Here is a 25,871-nt window from a genome sequence, read left to right as displayed (position 1 = left end):
ATCGTAAGGGAGTGTAGAAAGATTTTTCACTAATTTCGTTCTCACACGCTGGACACGCTCAAGGGAGTCAGTATCCTTTACCAGACACGGGCTAGCTGCTTGGATACAGTACTGTAAGTGTGGTCTTACATAGGTTGGATATTAAATTCGAAACGTTTCCTCGTCAAAAGATTTGAACGCTCGGCGAAGTAACCATAACGCACGAAAACCTTTGACAGCGGCTGCTTTCCAATGCATGGTTGTTTTTAAGTCATGACTTATTACTACTCCTAAGTCTTTATGCTCTTGAACGCATGGAAGAGGTTTACCCTCAATAGTGTAACGGTAACTATTACCGTGGCCGATGTGCGCTACGCGCTCTTCCTAGCATTCATTTCCAAGCCCCACTCTCGAGCCCATCTAACTAAATCGTCTAAGTCAGCTTGAAGATCCACATGATCAGCCGCACTTTTTATTGTTCTCCAGATTTTTACGTCATCCGCAAACAATAATGTCGACGACCTAAGTAACAGCGGTAACTCATTAACGTAGAGAAGGAAGAGCAGAGGGCTTAAGATGGTGCCTTGGGGTACACCACTTTTGACCAGCTTCCAATCGGATAGCGTTCCGTTGACCCTAACTCTCTGTCTGCGGTCACATAAGAAGTTTCCTATCCACTCATGTACAGTACCTATTATTCCGAAGCTCGTGAGCTTCTGCATAAGACCTACGTGTGAAACCTTGTCAAATGCTTTGCTAAAATCTATGAATATCACATCGACAGACAGACCGTTATCTAGGGCTTTTGTCCAATCCTCCCTCTCAATAAGCAAGTTAGTCAAGCATGAACGCTTGTTACAAAATCCGTGTTGACCAGGAGCTAACAGATTGTGTAAATCTACGTGGCTTAGCAACCTAACCCGAGTTATCTTTTCAAGTAGTTAGATGCTATTTGTCGCTGACCGTCTTTAAATATAGGACTAACTATAGCGTCCTTCCAATCTCTAAGGAGTTGAGCGAGTGAAAGGGACATATTGAAGAGTGTCGCGAGCGATTTTGAAATAATTTCCGCAAGAGATGACAGCAACCGTGGATGTAACCCATCAGGGCCCGGTATCTTACCAGGTTTGAGGTTAGTTATCAACGGAAGGACAGTTTTCTCAGTCACCTGTGCAGATTCAATAGTTGGTATCTCGGTGTGAGTGGGACAAGTATCTGTTACAATAACCGTAGAGAAGACTTCGCCCAAATAGTCTGAAAAAGTCTCAGCATTTGCTCGATGTGATTCAGCTAGTAAATCTGAATTTTCGTGTAACAGTAATGGGGGAATACCATCACTACGTTTCGTCCGCCGTTTAACATACGAAAACAATCGTTTCGGGCAAGTACGGCCATCATATACTAACTGTCGTTCGTAAGTGGTACGGGATTTGGCTATGGTTTTCTTACAAATAATACAGAATTTTTTGTACTCATGCTTAAATTGTGCATGACCTGCGGACAAGAATAAGTCCCAAAAATGTTTCCTACGCTTTAACAGCTTCCGGGTTTTCTTATTAATCCGTGGAGGGCAATGTGATAGCTTACGTGCTGACCATGGGATAAACGGCGACGTTACGGACTCGAATGTAGCCTTAAACTTATTCCATTCATCTTCGATTAATCCATCCGCGTCGACCGACCAATAAGTCGACATAGCACAGTTTCTGATTCCCGGAATATTGGCTCGCCAGATATTGGGACGGGGTGGAGCAGATACGAATTGTATACCATGTGTCCTAAACTTAAAGTGAATTACAACGTGATCACTGTTAACTAGTGGGGGAAGGTGCTGAATATCAAAGACATCCTCACAGTGGTGGGTGAGGGCGAGGTCCAGCAGTGACGGATCATGATTGAAATCAATATGCGTCGGTTTTGTGATACATTGTACAAGTGCACACTGAATAACGGTAGATAAAAGGTCGCTATCGAAACCATTACCTGGAGCTGTAAGCTCTATCCAGTTGATATGAGGTGCGTTGAAGTCTCCCCATCGATGAGACAACATTCTGCCATACTCCAAGAACAGATGTGTCTTAGGATAAAGTCGTCAGCAAGACAAAACGGATTACAGTATATTCCACCTATAGTCACTAACCCATTTATAGATTTAATCTTACAACATGCAACCTCACATGTGCCACTGATATGAGCCTCCGATATGGTTGATTGTATACGAAAGTGATAACTAACGTATAATATTATACCTTCCCCTTTGCGACTTGAAACTCTATCACTTCTAATATAGATATAGCCTGCAATGAAAGGAGAACAGTTTATATCTACGGTGAACCAAGTTTCTATAACAACGATTATATCGGGACATAATTCTTCCACCATCAGACTTAGCTCGGACGTTTTATTTCTAAGACTACGAGCGTTCGTGTATCACATACTTAAAGTGTTTTGGCAATCAATCATTTTACCCATACAGGGCTCGGAAGCATTGGCTTCCAAGACCTGACTACTCGGAAACTCCTAATGTTAAGGTTGATTGTGGTGGGAGAGTAGCGTAGTGGCATTGGACAATAACCACACAATCCTAAAAGCTGAACACGAAACTACCCAGAAAACAGATATTCAATATTTAACGCAGAGAACTACCTAACGATGGAGAAGGCGCGAATAAGGAATTGAATGAGTTGGAGTTGATCGAATGGCATGGCTCGGCAATGCAGGCGTGGTCCCTGTTATCTTATATCTTTTAACCATATTAAATATATTGTCCTATCTCTAGCCTAAGCTTGTTCTCCATCATGTATTGGTAATTGTTGTGATGCAATGACTTGGTGTAGACGATGATGTGACTTCCACGTAAGATCTTATAGATCAGACAGTTATATCATGACAAGTCTATAATTTTAGGATTAGGTCTATTATTAGAGCAGTACTAATATCATAGTAGACCATAGTTCTACAAACTCTTAATGGTAAGGTTATTTTCGCCATTTAATTTGCGAGTCCTCAACTCCGTAAGAGCATTCTTCAACTTGATTAGATCCTCAAGCGGCCAATCTGGTCGAATACGGATATTTGAGTCACGAGTTTTTAGTGCGCTCTTCAATAATATGTCTCTTTCATCAAAACTCCCGAGAACCAGGTCCAGGATTTTTCTTGGTTGGGTCTCGCCTCCAACCCATTTACTAAGTCGTATTACTTTTGTAATATGTACCCCTGAAACCTCTTCAGGTAGTACATTCCTTACCACAGACTCCACTAACTGCAGGTCATATGCATGTCTTCTAGCATGGTCGTTGTTTTTCGACTCCTCTACATTTCAAATAATTAAACTAGGGAGGGGTTTAGTTTCTTTTGAAACCGTGTTCACAGCTTTCGACCGTGACGTTAGATCCTGTATTTTAACTACTGGTATCTTACGATTAGTTTTTATTGTAACAGAGTCTTGGGAGTCGAGCGAGTGACTCACAACAATGTTAGACGAAGCTTTACTATGGGACATTGGCGGAGTGGTCTGAGAGTCCACCAGGGACTTATCAAGTAAACGGTCATTAGTTTTAACTGTCTTTCATACTCTTCTGCGTTTCCATGTCATCGATATTCCATCAGTCGTAGCATCCACATTAGAACCACTCGGGACAGTAATTGTTTTATCTGGGTCACCGGTTGCTGCTGTAGCAACATGGCCACCAATATCTAATGAGGTGTCACCCATTGATTGTTTCGGGGTAGACTGTTTAATGGCGAGTTGCACAGTTAGTATCTGGCTTGCGCCGTGACAGCACTCACGACACTAACGCAATCTTCGCCATCCGTACCAATGTTGCCTGTACAGCCCACATCAACCCTCTTATTAGTTAACACCAGGAGACTAATTGCTTCCTGGATAAGCAATGTTTTGCTCGAGCAACAAAAACTACAAAGCCAATAAGAGTTGGGCTTTGAGCACCTTCCTTATTCGCGCCTTCTCCATCGTTAGGTAGTTCTCTGCGTTAAATATTGAATATCTGTTTTCTGGGTAGTTTCGTGTTCAGCTTTGAGGATTGTGTGGTTATTGTCCAATGCCACTACACTACTCTCCACCAGAATCAACGTGGTGTTGGTTCGATACCAAATTGGATGGGATTGTCGCACGCCGGAGGTTATCAATAATAGTAAGAATCCTCCGGGTATTAATAAGCTGAAAGATAAGTCAAAAAGAAAGCGGCAGCATCTGGTCGGGAAATACATGTCATAATTCTAAAATATCTGCCTTCATGCTTAACACACTAAAAATGAAAATTTGGGTGAAGATTATTTGGGCTATAAAAATGGGATTAATCATAATAATAATAAAATGATGCTTGTTCATGGCCGTTGGTTAATAAATTAACGTATAGGTAGTAAGTATTTTGTGTTTAGAAATATTAAAGTAATGAATATCGTAGAAATGTTAATATTGGTATTAGTTTTGGTTTAAATTATGAAATCAAATAACGATTATGCCGGTAAGTTATCCATATGGGTTGATTTCCAATTGCATCTGTATTAGTAGGCTAACTGAAGGAACATAAGTATTACCGTGGAGAAGAATTCCAACTAGTATTCCAGTTAGTTTGATACGGTTTATTTAGTTACGGAGAGACTTTCTCAACCTCATTTTTACCTGACCGTGATAGAATTTAGTATACTACCAATACACATGAATGGTGATCAAAACAAAATTTAAATACGTTAGTGATAATTGCAAGAATTTTGGACAGATAGCTATGAACGAATCGTTAAACATGAGTGTATTCGTAAGAGACATGCTCTAGACTCAATGTTCTGAGTTGCCAAAGTCTATTTATACATATTTATACCTGACGGCTCATGATGCATACAAGTTAGTTGCAAGTATGCAGTTTATCATAAGGCGGAATACGATTTAATTGAGATATAGTGGTTATAAGTTATTGAAATCAGCTTATGTGTCACATTACTAGGTGATGTGGTGCTGCAAGATGTATTTGGCCAAATAAGTTTTTACAAGATGATTAATAGTGTGTGATGCTCATGTGATTATCAGGGAGTACATAAGTTGTAACCAAGGGGAGTACACTCCCAACTCATGTCTATGATAATGGCTTGAACCTTAGTCAGTGTTGGGGTAAATTCGACATTGATGTTTTCAGTTTGCAGGAGATTTGCTCGACTGCTTATACTGATTATTTGCATGCATGATTGTGTCGCTAAACCATCAATTAGACTGACAAGGTTTTGAGATATTTACTGAGTGAGCATCTGATAGAGAAACATACTGTAATCATCTGTAGTGAATGAAGATGAAAGAAAAATAACACTAGTGATAATTATAAGTCAATTTGCTGACCGATTTTGTTAATAGTTTCATTAATTTTATCAATCATATTACGTGATTGTCAAGTCATGACAATGCTTTATGACGATATCCTGAAACTATTACGTTTAACTAGTTATAGTGTTGCTTGAGGATTAGTCATTGGAAAAATAGGTATTGTTGCTTTGCTTTGGGTGATTCGAAGTTATCAGAAATTTATAACGTTAAAGAATGAAAGACGCGTAATTTAATTATAAATTTCAATTCATAAATATTCGTTTAGTGTTAATTCTAGTAGGCTACGGAGTTTTGATTTTAAGCGTTTGTTTAGCCAACAGCTACCTGAGGATTTAGTTATTTTACTAGTGCAGTTGATAGTACCTAAATTTTTAATCTTATTATCTAAACTATGTTCGCATTTTAGGCTGCTAATATGATAAACCAATTCATCCGCCTGTAGCTCTTGTAGGGTTACCGCCGGTCCCAAGACCGCACTTCTCAAGCCCAATAAACGATTTCCATGACTGCTTACACACACAAGTATTTATTGTCATAATTATAAACTGCTAAACTAAAAAGAATGTGCAGGTAAAAACAATTAACGCTTTTAATGGACTAGCAAAATAACCCTATTGAAAACTAATGTTTTATTAACGAAACCGTTTATAAAGAGAAAGTAAACAACTATTTTGTATTAAGAATTACTATTTACAAAATAACCCAACCATGAATATTAATTGCCTCTTTCTGAGAAATTATTAACTCCGCCTGTAGCTCTTCCAGAGTTACTGCCGGTCGCAAACCCGGGTAAAGGAGAAGGGTTGGGGATGGGGTTAGCGTCCCCATCCCGTAGAAAACTAACTCGCTAGAAGAACGCTTACCAGGAAAAATAATCCAAACCATTTTAACTCTGCCCTGGGAGTTAGAAGGTCTCCACTTAGAAGAATTATAACGCCTCATGGTGAAAGCCGAGTTCCTTCGGAAGCCACGAGGCCGATGCCCCTTCTAACAACCAGAGCACCAAATAGATCATATTTGCATCAATAAAAAATTCCGAAGGACAATGGAAGATGTGAGAACCAGGAGAGGTGCTGACTTAGCTTCAGATCACCACCTAGTTGTGACCAATTTAAAACTGAAGCTAAAAAAGAACTGGACAAGTGGACAAACAGCACTACAAAGGTTCAATACAGCCTTCCTTCGAGATACTGACAAACTCAATGAATTCAAGATAGCTCTCAACAACAGGTTCCAAGCATTACAAGATCTACTGAAAGAAGAAGAAACTAGTATGGAGGACAACTGGAAAGGCATCAAGGAAGCATTAACTTCAACGTGTCAAGAGGTTCTGGGTTTAAAGAAATACCATCATAAGGAATGGATCTCTATAGAAACACTGGACAAGATCAAAGAAAGGAAGAACAAGAAGGCAGCAATTAACAACAGCCGAACGCGAACAGAGAAAGTCCAAGCACAAGCTGAGTACATAGAAGCAAACAAACAAGTGAAGAGGAGCATTAGAGCTGACAAGAAGAAATACGTGGAAGAACTAGCAACGACGGCAGAAAAAGCTGCTAGAGAAGGAAATATGAAACAGCTTCACGATACAACGAAGAAACTAGCAGGGAAATACAGTAAACCAGAGAGGCCGGTCAAAGACAAAGAAGGCAAGCCAATCACCGAAATTCAACAACAGCGTAACTGATGGGTAGAATACTTCGAGGAACTTTTGAATAGGCCGGCTCCAATGAATCCATTGGACATCGAAGCAGCTCACATAGATCTTCCTATAGATGTCAACCCACCAACGACGGAAGAAATTAGAATGGCCGTCAGACAAATCAAGAACGGGGAAGCAGCAGGACCCGACGACATACCAGCTGAAGCACTGAAATCAGACATCGAAGCAACCACAAGCATGCTTTACCTTCTATTCAAAAAGATTTGGGAGAAGGAACAAGTGCCGATGGACTGGAAAGAAGGACACTTCGTCAAGGTTCCAAAGAAAGGAGATCTGAGCAAATGTGAAAACTACAGAGGCAATACACTACTGTCAATACCAGGGAAAGTCTTCAACAGAGTGTTGCTGAACCGGATGAAGGATGCGGTAGACGCCCAACTTCGAGATCAACAAGCTGGATTCCGTAAGGATCAGTCGTGCACAGACCAAATTGCAACACTACGGATCATCGTCGAACAATCAGTTGAGTGGAACTCATCACTATACATCAACTTCATTGATTATGAAAAGGCATTCGACAGTGTAGATAGGAGGACATTATGGAAACTTCTTTGACACTACGGAGTTCCTGAGAAGATTGTCAATATTATCCGGAACTTATACGACGGACTACAGTGCAAAGTAGTGCATGGAGGACAGCTGACAGATGCATTCCAAGTAAGGACCGGAGTAAGACAAGGCTGTTTACTCTCTCCCTTCCTTTTTCTTCTGGTGGTCGACTGGATTAGGAAGACCTCGACATCTGAAGGAAAACACGGAATACAATGGACAGCTCAGAATCAATTAGACGATTTGGACTTCGCAGATGACCTAGCCGTCCTATCACGTACACACGAACAGATGCAGATGAAGACAGCCAGTGTAGCAACAGTCTCTGCATCAGTAAGCCTGAACATACGCAAAGGAAAACCAAGGTCCTCAAATTCAAAGCGGAAAACAGCAATCCAATCACTCTTTATGGCGAAACTCTGGAAGATGTAGAGTCCATCAACAAACCTAGGAAGCATCATCGATGAACAAGGAGGTTCAGATGCAGACGTAAAGGCGAGGATCGGCAAAGCAAGGGTCGCATTCCTACAATTGAAGAACATATGGAACTCAAAACAACTTTCAACCAATATCGAAGTGAGAATCTTCAATACGAACGTCAAGGCAGTTCTACTGTATGGAGCTGAAACTTGGAGAACTACAACAACCACAATCAAGAAAGTACAAGTATTTATAAATAGCTGTCTACGCAAGATACTCAACAACCATTGGCCGGATACCATCAGCAATAACGTTCTGTGGGAGAGAACAAACCAACTTTCAGCTGAAGAAGAAATTAGGAAAAGACGATGGAAATGGATAGGACATACATTACGCAAATCGCCAAACTGCATCACGAGGCAAGCCCTAACTTGGAATCCTGAATGGAAGCGAAAAAGAGGAAGACCAAAGAACACATTGCGTCGGATAATAGAAGCAGATTTGAAAACGATGACTTACAACTGGACGGAGCTAGAAAGGATTGCCCATGACAGGGTTGGATGGAGAATGTTGGTGAGCGGCCTATGCTCCTTCACGAGGAGTAACAGGCGTAAGTAAGTAAGACGAACAGTTTTTATCGATTGAGCTAGTATGTCATGAGAACTAATCAATATAACATTACGATAATACATGTGAGCATTAATCAGGGGACTATTAGAATACTGGGTTAACATAAATATAAAATCGATCGAGGAAGTTAAAAGTTAAAATAAGGATTAATAATAAGAGGTTGCGTTTCTTTAGTCGGGATTACCAATGTAAAATTATGGTCTGCTATGATATTAGTACTGCTCTAATAATAGACCTAATCCTAAAATTATAGACTTGTCATGATATAACTGTCTGATCTATAAGATCTTACGTGGAAGTCACATCATCGTCTACACCAAGTCATTGCATCACAACAATTACCAATACATGATGGAGAACAAGCTTAGGCTAGAGATAGGACAATATATTTAATATGGTTAAAAGATATAAGATAACAGGGACCACGCCTGCATTGCCGAGCCATGCCATTCGATCAACTCCAACTCATTCAATTCCTTATTCGCGCCTTCTCCATCGTTAGGTAGTTCTCTGCGTTAAATATTGAATATCTATTTTCCGAGTAATTTCGTATTCAGCTTTGAGGATTGTGTAATTATGGCCCAATGCCACTACACTTATTACACTCATCACATTGCATCCCTTCCTCCGCGGGAAATAAGCAATATGTTAGTCCACAATTATGAGCTGATCCAGACATCTTGAAAATCAACTAGAAGGGTGACAAAAACAGGATATTTAAAAAGGATTCTCAAACCTTAACTAAATAAATCAAGTAAAAGTCAACCACGTATGCTTCGATGCAATAAATACACAAAAGCAAAATCGAAACACTGAATACAATATCACCTTAACTGGGGTAGATGAAATTAAAGTGTAAACAGTTAATTAACTCAACGAGAAACAATACGTATCATTAGCGTTTACCTGCAGGCAGGAGCGATCTGAAACACAACACGACAGTCAGGACTGGCAGATGTCACTCAAATGAGAACACGGCGTTGCGAGCACAACAGAGATATATTAGAAATTGAATTACGCGGTTTAGGTACAAAAAGGGAAGTCTATTACAAAATAGTTTTACTCATCATCCAGCAGGTTTAGTTTGCGCAAGCTTTGTTCTTCTTCTAGTACGTTCATTTTCTGTTGTCCTGCAATAAGAAAAACAAACTTGCATTAGTAAAATCACACGTAATGATTTTTGATATTGTTACACTTCCCCCTCTCTTCATGAGGCACTGTCCTCAGTGCCTGGTGCTGGACATGGGTATGCTACCTCTCCTTCTGGTGGCATTTTATAATGGCTGACGGCAGTCAGGGGGTTGACAAACGGGGTATCTAAGTGCACCGTTGTCCTGTCTGGCTTTAATTGATTGTAGTGTGCTGTTATAACATCGTCTTGGGGTCGTAGGTGGTTACGTAAGACGAATGTAGTGGGAGACCGCGTAAACACAACTTCGTAAGGTCCTTGCCAAGGGTGATGGAACTTGCTCCATGTCCCTGGTGGGGCCAAAGGGCGGTGCAGCCACACACGATCTCCAGGTTTATACACAGGTCCGTTCGCCTTGCGATCGTACACGTCCTTTTGGTGCTTGCTGGCATTTTGTAGGTTGATCTTCACTTAGCGACAAGCGTCAGCTAGGCGGCTGCGAAGGTCACGGATGTATACTACATGACCTTGGGCCTCGCATGGTAACAGCGGTATTTGCAGCTCAACGGGTAGGCGCAATTCATGCCCAAAAAGTAGGGTCGCAGGTGAAAATCCTGTAAATCCGTGCACTGATGAGCGGTAAGCTAACAGACACTGGGTTATCACGTCATCCCAACTTTCCGTCGACGACTTATTGATAAACGATTGTAGGAGAGCTTTGATAGTCCTGTTGGTTCTTTCCACTAAGCCGTTACCTTCTGGATGATATGAGGTAGTGTGTGTTTTTCGGATTCCCAATAATCGACATACCTGGGCGACGAGATGACTTTCAAAAGCTGAACCTTGGTCAGAATGGAGTGAAAGGGGAGCGTCGTACCGGGACACCCAATGATCAATGAAAGCCCGAGTGACTGTGAGGGCATCTTGTTGTGGTATAGGAACAGCTTCACACCATTTGCTGAAATAGTCTGCCATAACCAGTATATAACGGTTTCCATTCTTTGATGTTGTGAGTGGCCTCATAATATCGATGCCAACTCGCCGATGCGGGCCTTCTGTCGTCGTTGGAACTAAGGGTGCGCGGAGTATTTGTCGGGGTGACTTGATAGCATAGCACGTGCTACAATTTTTGCAAAATTCTGCAACGTCTTCATGGATGGATGGCCACCAAAACCTCCGGCAGATAGCATGTTCAGTCTTCCGTTTTCCTGAGTGCCCCAGTTCTTGATGTAGCTGCTCCATAACATTATGAACTTGTACACATGGTACTACCAATAGTGGTTGTTTTGATTCATTGACTATAAATAGCGTGTCTTCATACAATCTTAGACTGCCCCACTTGGCACAAAGACGGCGCGTCGCCAAGGAATGATCCTTTAACTCTGTCATAGATGGTTTATTATCGCCATTTAGTTGCCTCTGATAAATAAACCGTAGATCTGGGTCTGCCGCTTGAAGAGACGGCCAGTCGATCTCGGGGGCTGCGCTTAGGACGGCACTAATGGTATCAGGAGAATAAGGTATACGAGATAGAGAATCGGCGTTTGTAAGTCGGCTTCCGGGTCGGTATTCACAAGTAAAATCAAACTCCTGCAACCTCTCCTGCCGGGGCGCTACCTGACCTTCTGGTTCACGGAACGAACGAAGCCACTGTAGTGCACGGTGGTCTGTGCGCACACGAAAGGGTCGTCCTAGGAGATAGTGACGAAAATGTTGCAAAAATTTTATCAAAGCCAGCATCTCTCGGCGCGTCGTAGAATACCTTGTCTCAAGACACGACTTCAAAGTGTTAAATGCTTGTTGACATTCTGTGGTCCACAAAAATGTTCATCCTTTGTGCATTAAGCGATGAAGAGGTGCTGTCAGCGATGCGAAATCACGTACGAAACGTCTATATTAAGAAGCGAGTCCCAGGAAGCTGCGAACATCCTCGGCAGATTTCGGTTGTGGCCAGTTAATAACGGCGCTCCTTTTTCCCTGGTCTGTTGCTACTCCCTCTTCCGTAATGCGACGCCCTAAAAAGAGCACTTCTTTTTGCAATAGTCGACAATTAGACGGCTTAACTTTTAGGTTATGCTGCTTAATTCGTTGCAGGACTGCCTTGAAATTGGCATTATGCTGTTCCGGCGTTCTGCCATACACAGTAACATCGTCAAGGTAAATCAAACACTTTTGCGGTACGAGACCGTGTAGAACTGTCTGCATTAATCGTTAGAAGGTGGCTCGGGCATTAGTTAGCCCAAACGGCATCACTTGAAATCCATATACACCATTGAGTACTGTGAATGCAGTCTTTTTTCTATCTTGAGGTCGGACTTCCACTTGCCAATATCCTGATGCTAAGTCTAAAGTCATTAACCAACGGGCGCCTTTCATGACATCTAAGGTAGCGTCTATACGTGGAGGTGGAAAAGAATTACGTTTAGTTATAGCATTGAGGTGTCGGTAATCTACACACAGTCGTAGGGAGGAATCCTTCTTTTTTACTAAAACAGTAGGCGATGCCCAGGGTGACGAAGATGGTACAATAATCTTTTTCTCTAGCGTATCTTTTATCATTGATTCTAAGTGAGGCTGATAATGCACTGGTACTCTGCGAGGTGGTTGGCGTAATGGCATGTGGTCACCGGTAACATTGGAATGTTGCACAATGGTTGTGCGATTTCCAGAGATATTCTCCGAGAAAACAGAGCTAAATCGTTGGAGTACGTCGATGGTCGCTCAAAGGTCTTTTTCGCTTATTACTTGGTTATCTTGTACCTAACGTACAATCTCTGCAATTCCCACCTGGGCTACGGTTTCGGTTGGCGTTTCCTGGCGTTGTAGTTGCACGACAACCCCGCCAATTTTAGCTTTCGACTTATTCATGTCTATAGAGACCTGGTCTTTGAACATGAAGTCGACCCCGAGAATCATGTCCAAAGTCAGTGTGGGGCAAACCAGGAATTCATGTCGAAAAGAATTCTTGTTTATTGTTAGCTCTAACCCGATCTTAGAACACGCAATCAAGGGGACTCCGCTCGCTGTGAATAATGTAGAGGAGCATTGTTTACGCTGAGTGCTGTGGTTAAGTCTCTGAAAGAAGTCTTCCTTAATGAGGGTTACTGAAGCTCTTGTGTCTAGAAGTATGTCTAGTTCGATGTCTCGTACTCTACCTTTAAACGCAGTTTGATTGACATGATTAACATAGGAAGATTAATAACCAAAACGCCGCTTGCCTGGTTTACGGGGGCGGTTGTGACCGCATCTTCTAGCGTTCCTGCCAAACCTTTTGCAATATATACATTCGGCTTGACGCCCATTGTAGTTGCCCCATGCTGGTTGTTTATTCCACCTCAAATTTGACTGTCCGCAGATAGCACCTCGGCCGGAAAGGTCGGTCACAGCCATTGCAGTCTGGCAGCTGTACAGGCCACTAGATTTTGTAGCTCGTTCCACAGTCGTTACTGATGATGAATGTGCATTGGATAAATTCATCAGTTTGTCAACGGCCAGGAAGCGTAATGTTGTTATTTTTACGTCAGACGTATCAGTTGGTGGATTTTGAAGAAAGTATTTTTTATGTGGTCCGGGCAACAGGCCTTCGACAAAACGTGAGCGTATTAATTCCTCTCGTCCCATCATAACTAAACGAGGGAATGCTTATACTGCGACTTGCTGCAGGGAATGAAGATAGTCTATTGGACTCTCGCTTGCTTTCCGGTGGCGTGATAAAAACTGAATTGTCACCTGCTGGGTGTCTACGGGCATGGAAAAACATTCGTCTAGAATTCTCCAGTTTTGTGAGAGCGTGTTACTGGCCGCAAAAGCATTCTCTATAGCCCTGCGCACTGCTTCATCGCTCATATAAAAAACGAGATAGTTGAAATGTTTGGTCAATGGAACTGTCTGAAGGTACGCTGTGACTTTAAATTTTCAAACGGAGTAATCTGACGACATTTCGAGCAGTGGCGGCTGGCGTGGGGTTGAACCGAGAGCAGCCCTGATTGAAATCAGAGGGAATTCGTCTAGATTCTCATCGCGTTTTCCGTCGGCACCTCCATCACCAGTTGTAACACGTGTAATCAGCAGTCACTGGAAGGCAGGAAGACCTAAAGCCACAACACACACAGTGTTAACTGAACACTTCACACCACAGAGAGAACACAGAATGGAGACCATCAGTCGTTTTTTTAAAAATTAATATTCGCGGGATATGTACAGAAAAGGGAGCTATTTTACAAAACGATCTTATGAGTCGTCCTGTAAGTTTAGTGCATGCAGTGCTTGCTCTTCTTCTTCTAAAGCATTTATTCTTGCTTGCCCTGCAATAGAAAGAAAACAAAATCTATTAACAACATCATACATGATGATTTTAATCCGGTTACTATATTAGAAATTGAATTACGCGGTTTAAGTACAAAAAGGGAAGTCTATTACAAAATAGTTTTACTCATCATCCAGCAGGTTTAGTTTGCGCAAGCTTTGTTCTTCTTCTAGTACGTTCATTTTCTGTTGTCCTGCAATAAGAAAAACAAACTTGCATTAGTAAAATCACACGTAATGATTTTTGATACTGTTACACACTGTTCTTTTTAAATAGAGCGCGGGATTTTTGTTTCCAATAACTTTGAAGCGGGTGTGTATGAATAGATTAATTTCATTGCTCTCGCTTTTTGTTGACCCGATACGGTTATGAGTATCCTTGCCACTACAACGGTGATTGGTCATCGAGAGTGCCTCCCGAAATGGTTTCTTCACAACACTTATGTACCCATAAGATGTTTGTGAATAACAATAATAATAACAGTCTTGAGCTGAAGTTGGAAACGGTGTGGTAAAGAGCGAGATTCGTCATGATACCCCAGTTGCACTCATTATGTTCTCTGAATCCACAGATCACCACCACTCTTGACTTTCAGTCTCGTAACCCAACTTGTATTTTGACTGTGTTTTCATGTGCATATTCCCTACTGAGTTCTCTTTCTTTAAGGTGACGTCAATTCTAGAACCTGAGCACTCAAGAAACTGCCTGAACTATTCCTCCTACCTTCTTGCTTGAAGAAGAGTTTAGCATAGTAGTAATGCTTACACGTGAAACTTTCTGATCATTAAGATAAAGACAAAATGAATTTATTATTTTCCGGTTTTTCCCATCTAAACTGGAACACCGATGTGCGATCACATATAAACAAAGACTTATATTATTTGATAGATAATGTTGAGGCTGTAGGGCATTTTATTATTATTTGGTGGAAGTTAGTACTGACAAAGGCAGTGCCAGAAGCATCAAATTCCAGAAATTATCTCATCACGCTGTAAAATTACATTAGTTACATCCAAACACAGATGACTGTGAAACAGAAAATATGAAGACTAGATTGGGAAAAATAGAAACCTCGATGTGATCTCACTTGCTGTAGTTGATACGCAATATCCTCACAAACAAAATGATAGGAAAAGCTTAGAAGCTTTTTGAAAATCCGCCGAACTTACAAACATCAACAAACAAAATAGGCTGCAACAGTTAAAGTTAATGATTGAGGGAAGCCAACTTTTCATTACTAGCCTCAGTGTACAAGAGTTCTCTAGTTAATCCGATCTCAATTTTGGATGTACAGCTATTATTTGGTGAGGCTATGTAAATCCAATATCTTTATCACGAGCTTGTATTAACAGATTGATTTGTCTACACTCACTTCTCATTGTTTCGGCACGGTTCGGGGTATTCGTTAAGGTACTGTGGATGCTAGTCTATCCACTCGACTGCATCAATTCTGGTCATTTCGGTGGTTAATTGTGGATATGTTTATCGTGTGCTTTGAGTGAGTGAGGCGTACTTCGGTCTTGCAGGCATGGTCCCTGTTAAATGTTACTTTATATCTTTTATTCAAATTAAATATATTGTTCTATCTCTAGCCTAAGCTTGTTGTCCATCATGTATTGGTAATTGTTACGATGCAATTAGTTGGTGTAGACGATGATGTAACTTCCACGTAAGATGTTATAGATTAGGCAGTTATATAATGAAAAATCTACCATTTCAGGATTAGGTCTGTTATTAGAACAGTATTAATATCATGGTACACTGTAAATCCAACAATACTACCAATACTATTGCTCACGTTACTAGTACCAATAAATAACTATTAATAATACTACTGCTGCTCACACCATTTCCCACAATACTCCTACAATTTGTAATAATACAGCATTAAATGTTTCCAATCAAACTGGATCTACGACCCGTATCATTCAAAATGCCGCACTCATTACAACCACTACGACTAATAATGCTCAATTTAGTCCTATTAAAACTATTACTAATATTCACAGTTCAACTATTACTACTACTACGACTGATGCAATTACTACTCGCATTATTACTAATATAAATGATAAAAATACTACTAACATTAATGAGACCATTACTAATTCTCACAACACTACCCACTCTATTACTATTGCTTCTGTTACCACTCATACCACTTCTGCAACTAATATACTACTAATCGACTACTATTAACACTGTTTTTACTCCCACTATTACTATAGCTAATGACATTTTCATACTTCTACTCACACTACTGCTACTGCAAACAATACCACTACACACACTAATATTACGATACTGCCATTACAGCTGATACTATTACCAATGCATCTGATAATACCCACTCTGCGACTGCTACTACACTAAACTACACTAATTTTCACACTACCACCACCAGTGCCTATATTACTAGTACTGACTGCATAACCCACACTACTACTGATACTGATTTCACTGCTTCTCGTAGAACTTTCACTACTACTAATAATAATGCCACTGGCGTTACAACTGGCACTCACACTACTCCACACACAACTACCAATACTGCTACAACGACCACTATTCAAATCACTACTCACTCCATCAACACTACTACTCATATTAGTAGTATTACCACCAGTCACACTACCACATGCACTGCGAAGGCTACTACTAATGCCACTCACACTACCAACGTTTCAGTGATTACATTATTTGTGTGAGTAGTAGTAGCAGTGTTGTGAGCGAGAACACCATTGAAGACAACCGAATGTATTTGAGTACAAAGTTACAGAATTGATCAGTAAAATCTGAGAACCATCCAGTAAATAATTCATTTGCAAAATGTCAATCAATTGACTCAAACAGGATTGTTCCTTTGCTTCGGTGTCAATCATAATCTGTCTTCATTCGATTTTCTTCAAGCATCTCACCATTCTGCCACAAGATATCTTTCTTTTTATTTGTGATAAATACTACTTATAATTGTCGATGTCAGTAGCGCACATCAAAGTAGTAGTAATATACTGTAAATTAAATATCATACAACTATTTGAAACATCAACATACATTTATGATGTGCTCTTATAATAATCTGCTGAAAACGTTCTGTTTCAACATTACACTTTATGAGAAAATCAGATTGTGAAAGGAATTTCATAGTTCTCATTTTTGAAATGTCACGCGCTGAAATCGTGCTTCATTTTTATGTTTATATGACCTAATATTTACACTTCACTATTCACAACAATAATAACGACAACAAAAATAAAAATAGAAATCAGACTTATTAAACTTCAAACAGACCAAGATTCATAACCAAAAAAAAGCCACATTCTACAATATATTAAGTGAATATAATGAGGTATTTTGTTTTTCAGTTGATTTATGAAATACTCTTGTGCGATACTCTTTTCAATGAAAAAACCCAGACGGGAATGGCTGTTACATGGTTGACAAAATTCTATGATGATCGACATCGAAAGTGAACTGGTAATTATACAAATCAACATATATAACAGATATAACCACAGTTGAGTTATCAATATCCACAATCAATAGTGAATTTTTATGGGAAGAAAAGAGAACATCTGTCTTGGTTAAAGTCAAACAAATGAGTGTCCAGTTAAATAAGTAGTTGATAGTAGTAAAGTTTCGCCGTCAGGACGTGAATTTATTGTGCAAACGATTAAAAGTAAGGCTGGAGAAGCGAACGAGCTGAAACCAATCGTCTTACAGAGATCAAATGAGAAAAACATCTCACGTTCATTTGGTTTGCAATGTTCTCGTCTCGGATTTGTGAGGTCCGTCACATAGGAGTGCCTAGACTCATGCCACAACCGAATTAGATATTAGATACCTTACCTCTTCTCACCAAAATAGATAGAGATATCTTGGACTAGATAGAAACAAGCAACAAGTTAGAAGATAGGACCTAAGAGACATGACGAGAACACACACATTCATGTCTTACTCTATATTGCTCGAAACACGTTCTTCCTTATTGCTGATACTCCACAAATGAAACTGTCAGTTTTAATCTGTTTTCGTACCTAATCCTTATACCATGTGGCTTATCCAGATGCAGGTGGATTCTAGTTGATAACTGGTGTCTGTTGGCACCAAAAGCCTCGTGACAGCCTCCATCACTAATGTAGGGTAGAAGAATACCTACGGTAGTTAGGGTCTAGAATCCCAGAACGTTTTAGCATGTTGAACCACTTTCTGGACCAATATGTCCGTAGAATTCAAGAATTGCTTTAGAAAATTCCCCTTTTTCGATATTGTGGGCTGCATAATCAGGGTCCATGTTCCTTGGGAAACTTGGCACAATCTTGTTCCTCCCACCGGAAGAAGTCTTGCCAGATTTTCTCGGAGCGTCCTTGATGAGTGTGAGATTCGGATATAGTTTTTGCATCGTCTTTTCTTTACTCATCAATATCTCAATTTCGTAGTTTTTATTTTCCGAGAAACGAAACTGATCTTCATTAATATGATAACTGTTGCTTCCAGCAGCTCGACTACCCAGGAATAAAAACACTAGTGTTCAATAAGTATTAATCCGGAATATACCATTGAACTGAATAGGCTTAATACAGCTAGATGGCTAGGATAATAATAGTGGAAAGTATGGAAGACCGAGAGTGATACTGTGACGTCAAGCATCCAGCTTGAAAAACCATTCCTTTCATACTAGCTTGTCATAGGGATATAAGATATTCTCAGGGAGCTGGTAAACGCACATTAGTCAGAAATTTTGCTTAAAGCCTAGAAGACAAAGGCTGCTGTAGAGGAACACCCAGTGATGATGGGCAGAACACTGTAGGGATCAGTTCAACTGGCCTTCAGCTACACTTCGGTTTTTCACGATCTCTAGTCAACCTGAATGGCAAGTTAATTTAGGTTCTCCGACTCTTTATGAAGTTGAAAAAGCTATAGGAAATCTGAAGCGATGAAGAGCAGCAGGCGATGACAGGTTTACACCTGAGATTTTTAAGGATGGTGGTCCAGTATTAGCAATGAGATTAACCGAGGTCTTAGGTAGAATTTGGGAACTGGACGTAATCCAATCTGACTGGTCTCAATCACTGATTGTGCCAGTCTATAAGAAAGGACAAAAGTCCTCTTGTGACAATCACAGAGGAATCAGTTTGACAAATATAGTGTCTTAAATATTAGCTTCAATAATACTTCGACGCCTAACCGAAGCTCTTGAAGAACAGACTAGAGAAAATCAGGCTGATTTTCGACCTGGACGTGATTGTATAGATCAGATATTCACACTACGTCAGGTTCTGGAACACAGACACATATTTAGGCTCCCCACAATTGTAGTATGTCTCGATCTTAAGGCGGAATTCGACTCTGTTGGTTGTGAGGTTCTATGGCAGTGTTTGTCATTGAAAGGAGTACCAAAGAAGTACATTAACCTTGTAAAGGCTCTCTACTCGAACACAACTGGTTGAGTCAGAGCTTATGGCGAACTGTCATCAGAATTGATTACCTCAAGCTACACTAATAAAATAATAATAATAATAATATATTTCTGCATGTGCAGGTACACACCGTTTTTACAGGCATGATCTATTAATTACAACATTTGTTGGTTCGCAAAATGCTTCCCAACTTATCAAGTTTATAGTTGTTATAAAGTGAAATCGTAGAGCGCTTGCTGTAAACTGTGACCTTGAGAGGACGCGTACGTCAAGTTTGCTCCAAACGTCAGAAGCTTCATAGCTGTGCCCTCAGAGCAAGATTCTGAAGGAGAAAAAAAGAGAAACAGAAGAGCAGCTAGGCACTTGGATATGAACGCCAAAGGTTGCTTAACATTGTGTAGTAGAACGGACAGAGGTATAATAAATTAGAATAAATTCATATAATGTCTTGTTAGAGTGAAGTGAAGTCAGAGGCTCCATATTAGAGGATGTACTAATAAAGAACAACGAGTTGTGATGTTTAACAAGTTAGAGTAAGCTCACATGAAGGAAGGGAAGTCAAACTTGGTACAAGGGAGGCGGTTTATTAGAAGGGTGTGTATATAGAGGGTGAAGTGTTAAGAATACTAGTGACTATATCTTTTATTGTCTTTTTTCTTTTCTTTTCTTTTTTTTGTCCATCCGATGTCAGCCACGCAATCCTAGCGTAAAAGTCCGAGTTAGCATGTTATAGGTTGTCTTAGTAGAACAGCTAATCCAGCATATTATTGGAAACATGAATCTGAGTGGTGAGCGTAGGAAGACAATCTATATCTTAGATTGACTGTCTTATTCTCAATTATAAAGAGCCTGATACATACAAAATGTTCTGTCCCCACAAACACGGGTGGATTGAAGTTATCGCCCTCACCATCAATGCTTGCTGGTCAGTAACTCCACCCCCTCCTTTTGTGATGTTAGGCTCACTTAGGTTTATTTTTGTATATACGTCATACCTCACACAATCCTCTGTTTCACAACTTGTTGGAAAGCACTATTTCTATAAGTACCATTTTACAAGCTTATCAGGCAGTTACAAGCTATGGACTGTGGGTAAAGCATCGATGCAGTGCCTCTGTTGACTATAGTATAAAGTATAGTTTGCCAAACAGAGTATATGCGTTAAGAAGGGTATAATGTAGGATAGTTGTTTATTTAAGCAGGCGGAAAAAGTATAGAAGTATATGAGTTGTGGATAAGGGAAAGAGTGGAGAAATAATATTAATTGCTGGTCAACATAGTGTACAGAAGAGTAAACAGTTAATACAGGATAAACAGGAAGGAACTCACAGTAACTTGGTGCTGATGTTATTTTCTGTTGTCTTAACCAGTTGATTGGTAACAGGTTCCATAGATGCAAGACCACTGGTAGTAAGCAGCCGATTGTGCGGTCCTCTTGACTTTTTAGAGTGGTAGTGAGTGTGCCTTATCGACCGAGTTTAGTTTAACAGTAATGATAGGTCCAGTGAGTTACCTGTCTACTTCAAGTGAAGAAATGGGGTGGAAAAAGTAATTAATTCAACTGCAAAGTAGGAAAAATAAGGCAAACTGAACTTCAAGTCCATTTTGGTCTAGACATGGAGAGAGCCTATGATGTCTGAGTGGGGTGCAGATGTGTTCGTACGTGCAAGATCAGTGCGAGTGAGGGCTTGATCAAGCAGTTTCACAAACGTATGGAGTTCATCTACCATGACACAACTCCGTGAATTAGTTGAAGTCAGATATTGACATCAATGGATGACAGTTTCTTGGTCTACAGGTGAAGCGTTCGTGCGCGAAACCGATAGGTCCTGGTTTGGGATCCCATGGGGCGGGATCGTTGTCATTCAAATCAATATTTCAGTGATATCCTTCATTTAACTACTCCTAAATTGGAGTAATTTTTGGTTATTTTTGGGTGTTCTCTTGATCTGTTGTTGATGCTTCAGAAAATGTTGAATGAACGATTAATGAGTTTCACAGGGCTTTACTTAATTTACCATTGACTTTGTTCAGCTATGTTCAGTTGAAGTTCTTTTATGAGACTAGAGGTTTGCTATTGGCACTGTGGATGGTTGGACAATAATTTGGCAAGCTTTGCTCAAATTTGGTTTGTTGGTTAACCGATTTCATTCATACTGGTAGTTGCTTTTCAGTGTTCTCAAGTGACTTTGTAAGACATGTCGCCATTACTAACATTATTGAGTTTGACTGTCATGTAAGCAGAATAGGTCAACTCCCGGTTGTTCATGCTGTGCATAATTGATTCACGTGATCATTGACCGGAATAATTATGCATGTGATATGAATGTGTATATGAATAATGCGAATGGTCCACAAGGGTTCTTGGTACATGTGTGGTTGCGTCACAGGATTGAGCTGTACTATTCAGATTGTAGCGTTATAACCAATACGGTGTCTGGTTCTCCGGTCAAGCGGGATTAAGCTGTATTTCTCGGATTATGAAGTTTAAGACTGGACAGTGTCTGGTTCTCGTGGAAACTGGATTGAACCGTACTATTTGGGCTACCATTTTTAAGCGTGAGTGGTGTATGGCTCTCCGGCGAAATAGGATTGGCCTGCACCGCTTGGGTTAAGTCTGGGCGGTGTCTGGCTCTAATGTTAAACGGGATTGAGCTATACTGTTCGGGTTGTCATGTGAAAGTCTGGATGGTTTCCGGTTCTCCCGAAAACCAATGTATATTATATAACTATAAGTATGTCAATAATGGAAGTTGTCTTCTATGAAACCACTAGTAGATTGTCAATTCATACAAATTCCGTCATGTTATTTTCATGTGATTTAATAATAATAATATTTCATTCTCAAATAACAGTTTGTTACATGAGGCATAGATGATTTACGAAGGCATTCTTCATGGATATCTAACATCATCTCTTGATTGGTTTGCTATAACAATCATTAGTTTGATTCCTCAGTCATTTTTACAACTACTGCTGACAATTACTTGACGTTTTTAAATGGCCGAAACCAATATATAATTTGAAATATAACGGTGATTCGGTCCATACAGGGTGTAGATATGTGAACAAAAGGCCGATCAACTGCAGTCCAAAACATGAATCGGAAGATTCAAGTACACAATACCAATTTCACAAAGACTTGTCTATCAGGACTCAATAACTAAGTGAATAACGCGATGCAGTTTGAAGCAAACGGTACTGGGTTCGAGTCCCTGAGTGTACATCAACTGTGAGATGCAAGTACAACCAGCTGACGAGTCCCAAAAGGATGATACTTGCGTCTTCTATTCCACTGCTAGCCATCATTTTCCATCTTTTCTTACAAAACTAGTGACTTAAAGCAATATCAAGGCAATCCACAGATGATGCACATATGTCAATCAGAGGCCGATCAATTGCAGTCCTAGCCAACAATGGGAAGATATAGGCAAACAACACCAAGTGAAATTAACATTTTACTAATTTGTGTTTTTAACTTCATTTATTTCTGGGAGATCAATTCATTTCCATGTTTTCTGTAAATCTCATCTTTAATGAAGAACAAAATTTTGGTAATATTGCGGACGAGGACACCTGTGACGGTGTAATGTTTGTATGAACTAATGATTCTTTTATACTTGATGACCGCTGGATTTGAAATGACAGATACAATACGTTCTTACATGCTCAGCTAACATTTCCCGGTTAGATTGCGTTATTTCTAGAATTCTTAGTTTCTACTAGAATTCAAGTACTCCTAATTATAAGACAGAGGGACAACCGAATACAATTTGATACAAAATTACACTATATCTTTTGAAAATCTGAGAACCACATAGTGAATACTTCATTTGCAAAATATCCATCAATCGTCTTGTAGTTGATTGTTCCTTCGATTCTATACCAATTTATCTCTCTTCTCGCTCTTTTTTCTTCAACTTTCTCAACATCTGCCACTAAGAAATTCACTTTCGGTTGGTGAGATATACTACGTAAATCTGTCGACATCAGTAGTACACACTACAGTATGAATAGGGATCTGCACAGGTGTGGGCACATAACCATAATAAAATCACAAATACAAATATTCATATTCATATTCCTCTCCTTCTCATTCTAATACTACTACTACTACTACTACTACTACTACAACTACTACCACTACTACTACTAGTACTACACCTACGACAAAAACATCAAAAACTACTACTACTACGACTACGACCTCTAAAACTACTACTACTAATACCACTACTGCTACTGCTACTACTACTACTACCGATACGCTTGATAAATATGGTACAGAATAGAACAGATTCATATGGATCCAATTTCTTTATGATTTATGTAGTTTGCAAATGATATACAACACATTCCGAATAATCCAAAAATATATTGTCTAGATTCATATAATCGCACCATCTATACAGTAGTGTACTATTGAGGTCACTTTTGAAACTTACCAACATATTCGTAATTTCGATTAATTAGTTTGTCTAATTATTTATGTATAATGAAACTTATTCCAATCAGAAATAGGATATATTGATAGTAAGTAATTATCTCTACTAACCATCATTTTGAAATGATATAAAAGAAGAAGAAGAATAATAAATGAAACTACAATATTGAATATGATCCATTCATTTGTACTACTTCTTAATGTACTTCTATTATTTCTATATGAGTCTACAGGACATGGTAAATATCGTTTATTTGAGTCTTTTCATTGATGTTAAAGCGTGCAATTGATCAATCTCTTGTTGGTATATATGTACATCCTATGCGAATTACCTTGATATTACATTCAGTCACAAGTATTATAAGTAGAGGCGGATGACAGCTAGCAGTGACATATGGAATGAGTGCTTCGTTCTATTTGAGACTTGTCAAATATATATATATATATATATATATATATATATATATACATCTCACAGTTGATATTCACTTTGAAACTTCAACCTAGTACCATTCGCTTTACACGTCATCATATTATTCACTTAGTATCAAGCCCTGAAATGAACATTAACACTGGGATATAGGTATATCTAGCTGATAATTCCAAAAAGAACGAAATTCTCATTCCCAATTCCACTATTAGCTATCAATCATCTTTATATCTACTATCTATTTATGTTGATTGATTACTAATGTCAATTGTTTATAAAAACAAATATCTGTAAGACATTATCCTTCGTTTTCGAATAAAATCATGAATCAGTTGAAGCTAGACCACCATGGAAAATCTGGAAGAACTGGACACCCGTTTCGTCCTAGTGTGAGACTCCTCACAGTGCGCATCCACGATCCCACACCCGGCGAGATTCGAACCCAGGACCTTTCGGCTTCACGCCAGTCGCTTAACCAACTAGACCACTGAGCCGGCATTCAGTTGTGGTAATGTCTAACTTCTAGCTTGAAGTGACTTATGATTTCAATCAAAAACTTTACAATCTCAAAAACCCCTTAAACTGATTATTATTTTTTGTAGTTTATATATTACTAAGTTCGATTATATAAGATTTAATGCATTTTGACAAATACATATTTTTATTACCATAAAGAACTTTAATCATTTCAATGTCATTCGCTTTTTTGATAGACTTACATATGAAAAGAGATATGATATTCGATGAAATAAAAGATGTAAAAGGTAAATATTCGTTGATGACGTTGTTTAACTATTAAACTTTTAAACAGATTTACATATGATTAGTAATATCAACATATATTTGTAAACTGATTTTAGAAACATCCACTGGATATTATATATTTCAACATTAGACTTTAAAATCAAATAAGATTATGAAGTGAATTTCGAATTTTTCATTTCTGAAATATTGTGCACTGAAATCGTACAAACAATAGTAGTTGTAGCAGTAGTAGTGATTATTGTAGTAGAAGCCGCAGTAGTCGTAGGTGTAGTAGTAGTATTGTTGGTAGTAGTAATGGTAGTGTTGATAGTATTGGTAGTAGGAGTAGTGTTGGTAGTGGTAGTAGTAGTAGAATTAGTATTGTTAGTAGTAGTAGCCGTATTGATAGTAGTATCGGTAATATTAGTAGTAGTTGTTGTTGTGCTATTATTATCAGTAGTAGTAGGAGTAGTAGCAGTGGTAATAGTAGCAATATTAGCTATAATGACATCAGTAGTAGTAATGTTTTAGTGAACGATAGCACAGATGGTGACAATCTAATATTCTGCATTAAGGTACTACTAGAATATCTTGATCAGTTGTGAGAACTAATTCTTTCATTGTTATTCTGAACGATCTCATCAGTACAAATTCCAGATAGAAATGAAGTTTGAATTGATGATTTTATTCAGAAATTATCCTTATACGAAAATAATCTAACCATTCATCAATATCGATATGAATGACAAATAACCGAATATC

At 39.3% G+C, this 25,871-nt stretch overlaps 1 protein-coding gene across 1 annotated transcript in view; it reads left to right on the top strand.

Moving 5' to 3' along the window:
- Positions 1 to 25,871, top strand: part of MS3_00000737 (uncharacterized protein) — a 96,124-nt gene that overhangs the window by 27,046 nt on the left and 43,207 nt on the right. The window lies entirely within an intron of this gene.

Source organism: Schistosoma haematobium, chromosome 5, assembly GCF_000699445.3.
Source record: "Schistosoma haematobium chromosome 5, whole genome shotgun sequence".
Classification (NCBI taxonomy): domain Eukaryota; kingdom Metazoa; phylum Platyhelminthes; class Trematoda; order Strigeidida; family Schistosomatidae; genus Schistosoma; species Schistosoma haematobium.
Note: the sequence above shows the minus strand (reverse complement) of the source record. Positions and strands in the feature narration are given on the sequence as shown.